General features: G+C 41.7%; 1 protein-coding gene across 1 annotated transcript in view; it reads right to left on the reverse strand.

Moving 5' to 3' along the window:
- Positions 1-7,952, reverse strand: part of cdh11 (cadherin 11, type 2, OB-cadherin (osteoblast)) — an 88,882-nt gene extending 80,930 nt beyond the window's left edge. The window contains exon 1 of the mRNA XM_078273317.1: positions 7,484-7,952. The gene's annotated coding sequence lies outside the window, so the exon portion shown is untranslated. The remainder of the gene's footprint in view (positions 1-7,483) is intronic.
- Positions 7,953-11,630: the final 3,678 nt, after the last annotated feature.

Below are 11,630 nucleotides of genomic sequence, written 5' to 3' on the forward strand. Positions count from 1 at the left end.
CTGTGCCCTCCTCTGTCATTCAATTCAATTTCTCACTTTCTTTAATTTCTCACTTTCTTGTTAGTCTAAACTGTGGCAAAACAAAGGAAAAATGTGCAGGGGAGGGATGTGTGACAAATGTTCTTGGCCAGACGGAGGTCACAGTTGCATGTTTTTTTTAGACCTGTGAGCCAACAGGACGCCATTTCTTTTTTATTTAAACTATCTATCGGTCTGTTTATCTGCCTGTCGCTTCATCCACCCCTACGATGGAGAGTCCTCTATCTAACCCTGCTCATAATCAGATAAGCTTCATGCAGCATTTGCTGTTTTGGCTGACCTGTGTGTGTGTGTGTCTGTGTGTGTGTGTGTGTGTGTGTGTGTGTGTGGGAGAGCACTACTCTGTGTGTTTGTGCACGCTGCAAAATAACGCTGCTAACATGGACAGAACACACACACTTCTGCGGTATAAATGCATGCATGTACAGCACACACACACATTGTAACTTGAAGCTATACCCGTCTGTCCATAGAGTTCACCTCTACAAATATGTTACATCAGCAAAATGAACTCGCTACAATTAGCATAACCATGTTAATTATGGTAATCACCAACACACCGTCTGTAAATGCACACTCAAAGTTGTGCGTTTATGTTTGTGTGCGTGGGTTAGTGTGTGTGTGTGTGTCGCAAGCTTAGGGGAGTGACGTGATAGAGAGAGAGAGATATAAGGGTGAAATTGACGGAGAGAGAAAGAGAAATCAATTAAGAGGTAGATAACCAATAATTAGTTTAAGTCATTTGTCAAAGAACAATTTGAGAACATCACTTTGGGTTCTCAGAAGTTAAACTGAGAATTTATTTAGCTATTTTCATCCATTTTACTAACACAAAGATGAATCCATATAGAAATGAACATTTGGTTGCAGAAAATGTGGATGAGGATGGGAGGAGAAAGAGTTATGAATGGCTGCTTCATTGGTGGCTCCAAAGACAAAATGAACACACACACACACACACACACACACACACACACACACACACACACACACACACACACTGTTAATTATTATCCTGAATAATGAGAAGCAAACGACTCATTAAATCTCTCCTTGACCCGCACGCAGAAACTAGCCTCTCTTTCCTTCTTCCTTTTCTTTCTCACTGACTCTACTGTACTTCATACACAATCAGTCAAACCAGGAGCCTTTCAGCTGTGAATTATTAATTGGCATTGAAACAAAATCCTCAAATAAATTCACTGACCCCAATCTACAGTAGTTTTTTTTTTTTTACCAAATGGCTGGAAAGAATGCAAAGAAAATCTCCTCAAATTCATGCATGAGATGAACTTTGTTGCTGACCTTCATCACATATCCCTTCTCTTTTTCTCTTCTGCCTCGCTGTTTTTCAGTGTCTCTCCCTGCTGAATACTGTCTACTAGAGCAAAAATATGCAGATAAAATTGGCAGTAAAAAAACAACAACAACCTTGCTTTTCTTCCTCTCGTGTGACCTGTGTCATGAGACCACAAACCACCTGACTGCACCTAACGACTGTCACAGAAAACAAATTACATTGGGTCACACACACACACACACACACACACACACACACACACACACACACACACACACACACACACACACACGGGAAAAAAAAATTGCACTATATACAACTACACCTGCAAACTCTCATTGACGTTACATTTGCTTTCACATATAGGCATGCATTCATGGATGAGAAAGCTTACGTGCACACACTTATCCAAACACGTGGCGCTCTGATCAATACCGCTCTCTATCTGGAGTAATCAATTCTCATTCTAATCCGATCAATATCCCCGTCAACGCAGCATTCTGATCATCAATAGTGAGATCAATGAAATCGCACGTTAATCCTGAATTACCATTGATCCGTTATCACAATTACACCACAGCCTCATCATCTGGCAGTACATCCACACGGCTCTAACGTATGGGAGAAAAGGTCACGCTATCTGAAGAGCAAATATTCAGCCGCTCCTGGAGAACAACCGACGAAGCTTCAACACTAAAAGCCAAAGGGATTTCTGCTGCAGCTTCAGGCATTATGTTCTCAGGATAAAAGGCGATTAAAAAGCTAAGTTTTAAAAGTCGATTTTTAATTGACGCTTGAGTGTTCCTGTGCCGCCCGCCACATGCTTTTTGTTTAATTGCAGTGTGTGGTGTCCTTGTTGTTTTCTGGTATTATTTGTGGCGACATTTCCTGTCTCCAAGTCCTTATTTGCATCCATCCAGCTTCTGCTTGCGCTACTTAAATGACTTCAATGTGACTTTCCACATCAAATAATGAGAGCACGGGACATGTTCATGAGTTACGCTGTCACTGGTTTATTTCTGTGGCCAAACATGAAAAGCATTTTCCAGTTTACTGACTTTAGCTTGATGTTTAATTTCATTTCATGGATTCAATTCCAGCATGCAGTAGGTTGAAGGCAGGGAAACACCCTCAAAAGATCAGAAACTTGAGTCAACACGTTGAAATGTCAACAACTTGATTTCTGTTTAATGTTTAATAGCATGAAACATACAATCAGAAAAATAGGATGTTTTCACAAACTTAGCGGACAAAAGAATGACTTCAAATGGGGGGGGTCAAGTTTTTAAGTGAATAATAGCAATAATGGGTTGACTACATCTATTTATTAAAACCTTGTTTGAACATGTGGGTAATTTAGCTTCTCCAGTTCACGCTCTTTACTGTTCATGTCACTGGAATGTAGAACGCTGGCGGACTAACTGAAACCACATGAGCACAAGAAAAAGAAACATACAAACTCCATGCTTATAGGCCTAGGAAACTAAACCCAGGACATTATACTGCCAGGAAACAACAGTCAACCACCTGTGCTGGCTCAGTCCTCCTCAAATGCACCAATACGCAGGAAATCAACACCCCCCACCCCACCCACCATACTCCTCGTTAAATGCAAACAAATCAGCCACTGTCTTTTTTTACCCTCTTGAAGGCAAGTAAAGAGATGAGAGGTCAAAAACACTAATTACTGACTCCGTCATTTAATCTGGTTGAGGCCGGAGATTAGAGTTATAATCCCATCGCACTGCCACAGGAAATTATTAAATCAGTGTAACATCTACCTGGTTTACCATGTTTACTTGAATAGAGGAGAAGAGGACAGGAAAACAGAGATGAAGAGCTGAGAGAGAACTCAGTGCAGAAAGGGGTAAAATGTCTATCGAACCCATGGACCTATAGGGACCAGGAGATAGCAAAGCGTGTTGAAGCAAAAAAGAAAAAAACAACTCAATCTCATCCCCCCCCCACCCCCTCCCGCTCTCTCTCTCTCTCTCTCTCTCTCTGGGAGGTAATGTGAATCTTAAGGTAACAGAAGCCAGTCACGGTGGACATGCTTATCCAGACAGACTACTTTTGTGTGTGTGTGTGTGTGTGTGTGTGTGTGTGTGTGTATGGGGTGATTGAATCCTGCATCCCTGGGGAGCCTAACTACCTCTCCATCTCTCTGACTGGCCCTCTCAGAGAAAGAGAGGCAGGGTAGGAAAGAAAAACAGAGAGAGAGAGAAAGTGAGAGATTTGGAAAGAATTAGAAAGAAAGAAGAAAAAGGAGAGAGCAGAGCAGAGCAGTCGTTGCTGCAGCAAAGCCCAACAGCTCCCTCTATCGTCACTTAGAAAAGATCTCATTCATTCCCCTCTTTATCTCTTCTTTCTATCTTCTCTTTGAATTCTGTCTCCTCATCTTCAACATCTCCTTCTGTTTCTCTTCGCAGCCTTTTCTTTTTCCCCTCTTCCACAGTTTCAAAGTAATACGTTTACAATGCCATGGTGTGTGAGAACGGAGCAGCTGGCCCCTAATTAAATATAAATATAACAATTACAGTGCAATAAATTAATCTCTCTATCTCGCTGCCTCCCTGGCAAGCTACGTCAGTAGTGTTTGCAGTCAGCTACTTTTAAACTCATTCGGGTTGGCAAGGCTTTTCTTCTTTCTTCAAAATTCACAGTCCTGCACATTTCAAGAATGTGGAAAAATCCAGACAACTTTGGCCAAACAATCTTTAAAAGTGGCTCACAGCCAAAGTCAAAGTCAAACTTCAAAGTAAACACCAGGACATAAGCATATCATATGCAGGTGAGGGTCATGGTTTACATAAAACATCCATATGTTTTGTCTGCAAAGTCAGTCATTCAATGTAAAGAACATTAAGATTTCAAATATTAAGCCTGTTTGCAAAAAGATGAAATGGATGAATGTCTGAAAAGGAGAAGAAAATAAGGAACACAACTTAAATCACTTTGTAGCTATGAACCTGTATTTATTACTAGTATGCACTTATTGCATACTCCCCACCAACACAATGTGATCTGTAACCATGATTAGAGCGTGCAGCTTAACTCGAATACAACATTCACTGGCCTAGATGTGTCTTTTCAAACATAGCTGAAGGAACGCTCACAGAATTAATTATGTCTACAAACTATAAGGAACACAGCCATGAGGCAGAATATATCTATTGCCAGGTCCTGAAACGGCTTATTCGAATCCAACAAATCTGACGACATTTCTGTGTCACTTTCTGTGCGATTTCTTGGCTGAACATCAGTGAAAAATATCTGATACCTCACCCACCCCGCTTTCATCTGTCATCCATGCCAGGTTTCTGTATACCGCTCACCCTAAATAGCACAAAGATTCACTGGTACAAGGGGATTCTGTGTTTCTGTCCTGCTTTTAAAGTATACAATCACATTCCCAGACGGAAAACCTCGCTTTTGTGGGAAGTGAAAAGGGAGCTAGATGTTCGTACCTGAGATAGCTAAGTGAAGACATGCTGATTCTGGCTGCAGGTCTCGTTTCAGCTCAGACAGCGGTGGCTGTCTAAGAGGGAGATGAAATACAATGCTGATAGAAGTCATGCTGTCCTCCAATTCTCCCTCGCCTCCTCCTCATATTCTGATAGGGAGTCATGCTCTTTTTCGTCTCAGCTCTGCTCCTCCGATCGCCTGCCTGGTTGTCTCTCCTCTCTTCTCCTCTCTCCCCTCATTTCCTCTCCGGCTCATCTTTCTTGCCTCTTGATCCTCCCCTCTGTCCTCTATCCTAACTGAATCACTATGTGACTGAAATACTGGGGCTAGAAGAATTAATTAGAGAATTAAGCAAACATCCTAAAGCACAAATTGGGCCTATAGTGTGGTGTTATTTACTAAAAACCCTTTAGTGGAGCCACAGTGAGAAGGCTCTGATATTAAGCCTATAGTCGCAGAGCGAATATAAGAGGCAGCGATTCACAAAGAAAAATTAGGGACATTCTTTTCATGTGATGTGTCTTTTGAGTGGCCACCGGACCACAAAGTCAACTCACAGAACCAAGCAAAAAGGGGAATTCTGTGTCTCTTCTCCACAATGTTGACTGGTCTTTAGGCTGATTAGCAAAATGCAGGGGGTGGAAATGAACAGCGATGTCTGACAAGTAACCACATAATAAGGAAATGTAGAGGAAGACCAACAACACTGTCACAACACTGGAAACAAGAGGGGAGGCACAAGAAGCTTCTCGCCTGTGAGAATGTAACACAAGAAGTTACAATGGCTTTTTTTCTGTTTAACAAACTGCAGCTAGGACCTCTGAAGTGCCGCTCTCTGTGCATATTTATCTCTTTTCTTGACTGCAGACGTTTTTGTCTTCCTTTTTAAAGGCACTGCAAAAAAAAAAAAAAACACTGCAAGCCAGCCAAGCCTGGCTGGTAGGAACCCTCTGTCGGATAAAATACAACAACAGCAAATTATTTTCTCAATGGCTCCCACAAGACTGAGCAGAGAGTCAGGGAGAGTGGGGTGAGGAGAGATGGGAGAAGGAGAGGAAGAGGAGTGGGAGAAGGGGACGGGGAAGAAGGAAAAATAGAGGTGCTGGAGGTGGGGGAGAGAGGGGAGATATTTCATAGAGCAACAGTGTGGGAGACAGAAGGAGAGAGAGGCGGAGAGGGAGAGAGATTATTGCCTGCTTGGGAGCAGCAATGTTGAGCTGTGCCATGAATACCAAAGACTGTACAGCCCTACAGTCAACGCCTCTCTCTCTCTCTCTCTCTCTCTCTCTCTCTCTGCTCCCCCATTGAAAACCCAGCGGAATTGCAGCTGGCCAAATTATACACCGATACCTCACTTACTCTTCCTTGAAAACGACTCAGCAGCATCTCAGTACTTCATGCATCCATAATTATTCCTATAAGACTGGCACACACACTCAACCAGCCATGGCACGTTTTAAGTAGATTTCAGTAGATGTATGTGCAACAATTAAAGAATGATCTAAAGTGGCCCTACAGGGACGATAAGCACGGACCTAATTGAGTGCAGAATATGGCTGCATGACCCTATGGGCAAGTGATCTGTATGCAGTTTTAATGCAGTTTCACCAGCGCTGGCGCACACGGAAAGGGCAAGGACGCAGCTCTGGTTGAAGTATTCAAATGGACTGAATACTAAACCGTATGGAGTCTTTGGGGCTTCATATTTCAAGATCTTAAGTCTACAAAGCGATAATGAACCATGCAAAGAGAGGAAACCGACGCAGAAAGGACATCAAATTGGCTTAAGTTGACCATTTAAACTGTAAAAAAAAAAAACGATTTAGGTAAAAACGCTTTTTGGGAGAAATAGACCTATGTGCCAAATAAATGCAAATGAAGTCCATCCAAAAAGTGACGACCGTTCGTCTCTTTTGATTTATTAAAGTGATTAAGTGAATTCTCTCCTTTTATGAATGATGTGAGTTGACCGTGAAACATACACAAAAATTGAGCCTGCGTTAACGGTGATCCAAAGAAAAGTTGTGCGTCGCCGTTACGCAGAAGCGCCGGGAGGCACCGAGACAGCGAAAGAGAGCCTACACCGAGATTATAGCCCCGATACGTGGCCAGACATACACGCATATACACACACTGTCGGACGCGCACGCACACACACCAGACGAGCGCAAATATGCAGACACACGCCAAAACACACGGAGCCGCAAACGTGAAAAAATACAGTCTGTGTTTTGTGAAAACCGCACAAATCCAACCGTCATCCAGTGGTCCCGAGGAAGAAAGTCCGCACTGTTACAGCCAGCAGCACAACAAATACATTCATATTTGGTTTCCACTGCTAATGCGCAACGGCTCTGTGGGGTCCTCGTAGCTTATTCCTTACGTGCTCAAACATAAAAAAGTCTGACATCCTCTCACAGTGGGCTTTTTATATATTTAATGCTTGTGTGACAACCCTGTGTTTGGATTAATCCAGAGTCGAATCCAGAATCTCCCCGGAAACCGAAACATTTCTCTTCGTTCGCTCTCGCCTGTTTTACGCTCATTAAAAGCCTCTGCAGAAAGACGCACGGACAGCGAGGGGGGACAGAAACAGACTGGGAGGGAAAAGAGATGAATGGGACTGTGTCGAGGTAACAACGGCAAAAATCCCAGTCCTTTAACTCAAGCGGTCCTTACCTTGGAAGTGAGAAACTCCGCGCGCAGCCCGTCTCTCCAAGGAAATTCCTCCAATACATACACGCCGGTCGAAAACGATCACTTCTCTCAACAAGTATTGCTTCTTTCATCAGATGTCCAACACATCCACTGATTTAAACCCCAGTTTTTTTTTCTGTTTGTGTGCGCTTGGAGAAGAGGGGGTTAAAAAACAACCAAAATGTTCTTTCTCCTATGTTTTATCCTGCTGGAGCGCAGAGGCAAGACCAACCAAACGGGTTAAAAGATGGATACAAAAAAATGTATATATGATAGACAGAGCAGTAGTGCGTCTTGATAACGTTCCGAGATTGAAGTGATGAACAGGAGTGGTGAGGAGGTTTTGGGTGTTGGGAGAGAAAAGAGGGGAATCACCGTAGCATCCCTCCCTCCTTCGGGTATCAAATCAGGTAGACTACCGTCAGCGCCGTTCATCCGTCCTCTCTCCAAGAGCCTCGGAAGCGGTGTGAGGGGAACTGCACGGGCGCGCAGTGGCAACGAGAGAGAGGAGAGAGAGAGAGAGAGAGAGAGAGAGAGAGAGAGAGAGAGAGAGAGAGAGAGAGAGAGAGAGAGAGAATGTCGCTGCCGATGGAGGGCGTTGGAAACTAGAGTAATTCTCTTTCTCTTCTCACTTTCTCTTCTCTGTATAATCGGTCTTGTTATGGTAATCATATAATATTTTGTTGTTAAGATAACTTTTCCCTGTCATGGCACTGAGGGAATAAGTTGTGGTACTACAGAAGATAAATACATAATTAAGCAACTAAGATCTCAGGAGATGATCTGATATAACATTATACTACAGGCTACAGAGAAACATACATTTATTTAAATGTATGTAGATAGTTCCGATAAAAATCACTTGCGCTGAGTAAGTTGTTGTGTATATAATGCAGAAGTGTTTAGGTCATATAATATTCCTATTATTGTGACACTGTTCACCGCTTCAGATCCAGAGTGAGAGGCTGCAGCAGAAGGAGCCCTGCAGAAGGGGGTAAATGAATGCAACAGTTGCTCTTTCCTCATTGGCTGAGAACAACGTCCAACCGCTGGCAGAGCAGATTTAGAATCTCATAGGCAGCCAATGAGAGGAGAGGAGGGGAGTGTGGAGGGAGGGGCGGTTGAGGAAGGCCCTTCTTTCTTAGAGACGACATAAAAGTCCCATTTAAAATGTCTCGGCCAATGATAAAAGAGGAGGAATAAACTCTCATCTCTCCATCTCGCAATCTCATCATTTCAGTCGATGACACAGATGGTTTGTGAATCTCTCCATCTATGTATTGTAAAAGTATTAAGTAAAGTCACACTTTATTTATTCATGTATTTATTGACTCCATAGACGTTTTGGGGTCATAATCTGACTCATTTGCTTCCTAAATTTATCTTTGCAGAGCTGTGGCAGTTTCCATTTGGATTACGTGGATTATCTAGATATATTCCAGATTTTCACAGAAAAATACCCAGATTTCTCTAAAATAAGCAGATCAGATTCAAGTGACTCTGACGTCCAAAAGTGTTGGCGGCTGCCAGAAGACTGTATTCACCGCATTTAACTTAACTTCATTTGAATCGGGTCCTCTTTTGACAAGCAGAGCTCAGAAAATGTGACGTTAACGAGGGTAAAAAGCAAATGAGTTGCTGATTACGATTATGCAATAGGCGTTTTGACTGTACGTATTTTTTTGGACAGTTAGCTATTTCAGACTGTCCTGAGAAAAACGATAGCATCACTGGTTCCAGCTACTTCCCCAAAACGACATATGTTTACGCTGAAGTGACAAAACCCTCCAGTGGCCATAATAATTATGACGATCATTTTAGAGTGACCGTGATGATAAAGGTTCCCTAACCTTAACAAAGTATTTGTTCAAACCCAAACCCAAATGTTTCCAGTAAGCTTAAGTACTTATTTTAACCCCACGCAGGATCCCATCCAAAAACTAACCAAACCTTAACCATAGAGTGGTCCCACAATGAAACTCTCGTCCTGCCAACAAGGGCATCAGATCTGAAAACACTTCTATGTGTAGTTCTATAGGGCATGCACAAACAACATATTTTGTCATTTAATTTGGAGGACTATTTCTTTATAATGAACAGCTGGGCCCAGTTTGGAAACTGTGAACTAAACCCACACTTGCACATTCTGGTGATATACTAGATATAACAGTTTATGAATCATACAGTTTTGCCTCCTATTAGAACTCTTGCTGTGGCACAAACTGCAGCTCACTGTACCACATTGAGTAATTTCAGGAAACTTAAGAAAAAAGCATTGTCTGATGTCCATTTTGGATGGCTCAAAGCTCAAGGCAGTCCTTTTTGTAAATGTCTGTATTTTGATAATGGTAGAGAAAAAAAGCTGTGCTCATTTGCAATTGGGACAGCAGGGGCTTTCATTCAATGGGGAATGCTAGATGATAATACACATTTCATTATAGCATTCAGCAGGCTTTTATTACTTTGGATGCAAAATGACATAATTAGATTAAGATAAAGGGCAGGTTGTCAAATGTAATTAAGCGGGTATTTTTGGCCATAATGAATGCACATGTAAACAACTGCAGCCTCTTTTTGCTCACAGTCACTTCATTTCAGGGTGTCTGGTATGGAGATAGACAAACATTAGTTTCAATAGGCCTAAATTAGTCAGTCTTTGCATGTGTTTAAAATCCTTAATGCACATTGACTTCTGGTCGGCAACCCAATCTCATATCTTTTTGTTTTGTTTTATATTACGTGCCGAAGCAAGGGGCAGCGAGGCAATGCTAAGAACTTAAAGAGGAATTGATTTTTGTCCTCCTCTTTAAAGACAGAACATTTTCATGTTTTTTTTTTTAAAGCTTGTATGCATTCTCAACTTTCTCGCTGGTGCTAAATGAGGATGAAACGGTTCCACCAACTTTTACCCCAGAAAACGTCTGGGACAGAAAACATGAGTCCTTCACTTTTTCAACCTAGATTTTTTTCCTGGGAAGGTTAGCAGAAGTTGTTTTTAGATAAAATATAATTTTATATATATATACACTCACCTAAAGGATTATTAGGAACACCTGTTAAATTTCTCGTGAATGCAATTATCTAATCAACCAATCACATGGCAGCTGCTTCAATGCATTTAGGGGTGTGGTCCAGGTCTAGACAATCTCCTGAACTCCAAACTGAATGTCAGAATGGGAAAGAAAGGTGATCTAAGCAACTTTGAGCGTGGCATGGTTGTTGGTGCCAGATGGGCTGGTCTGAGTATTCCACAATCTGCTCAGTTACTGGGATTTTCAGGCACAACCATTTCTAGGGTTTAGCAGTTTGGGTTTGAACTCATTGGTAAAGAAAATAATCAGATTGACTGGACCATAATAGACAGTTTGGTGTCTCAGCAGGTGGCCCACTATTGGGAGAGGTTGGTACAACCCAGTTTAATAGCTGCCCAAATCTCCTGAACACACCTTGGACATCTTGATTCTAAATAAAAAGGCAGTTTGTTTGATACAGTAAGTTTTGTCAGTGTGAGCAGTAAATTGAGCAAAATACACTGAGATAATTTGGGGGAATGCTGTCTAGCATACATTTATGATTAATTAAACAGATCATTTTCCCTAATACTTTGGTGTAGATTTTTCAATAAGTATATGGTATGACAGATCATTTAATTCATAGATTCATGCAATGCGACTTTAAACTTTTTAACTTCCATGGCTATTTTCATCATGGACCTTATTTTCTATTCGTCAAACTTATAGATTTTGATCAAAATCCTCTAATTTTCAAGACAAGTCTTCTCCCTGTCAAGACACGTTTGTAAAAAAAGATGTGAAGTCATTTTTCTCTCATACAGTTTTAATGCTGCCTTCACTGTGACATTTGTGCTTGTGTACTCTTTGCTAACTGGCTAGCTGTCAACCTGTGCTCCAGAGTAAAGCAATGCAAAATATAAAGTGAGGGCTATCAGGTCATGGCTAAACTGAAAATGAAATACAGGCATGACTTGTTAGAGTATCATTATATTAAAAAAAAACGGCGGAAAATGTTACCAAACCACAACCGATTGCCGTCTCATAGCAGACACTGCGTTTACATTAACATATGTCACGAAGAGCACTTGAACCTGAAACATTACACATTAGGGAGT

Source organism: Sander vitreus, chromosome 17, assembly GCF_031162955.1.
Source record: "Sander vitreus isolate 19-12246 chromosome 17, sanVit1, whole genome shotgun sequence".
Taxonomy (NCBI): domain Eukaryota; kingdom Metazoa; phylum Chordata; class Actinopteri; order Perciformes; family Percidae; genus Sander; species Sander vitreus.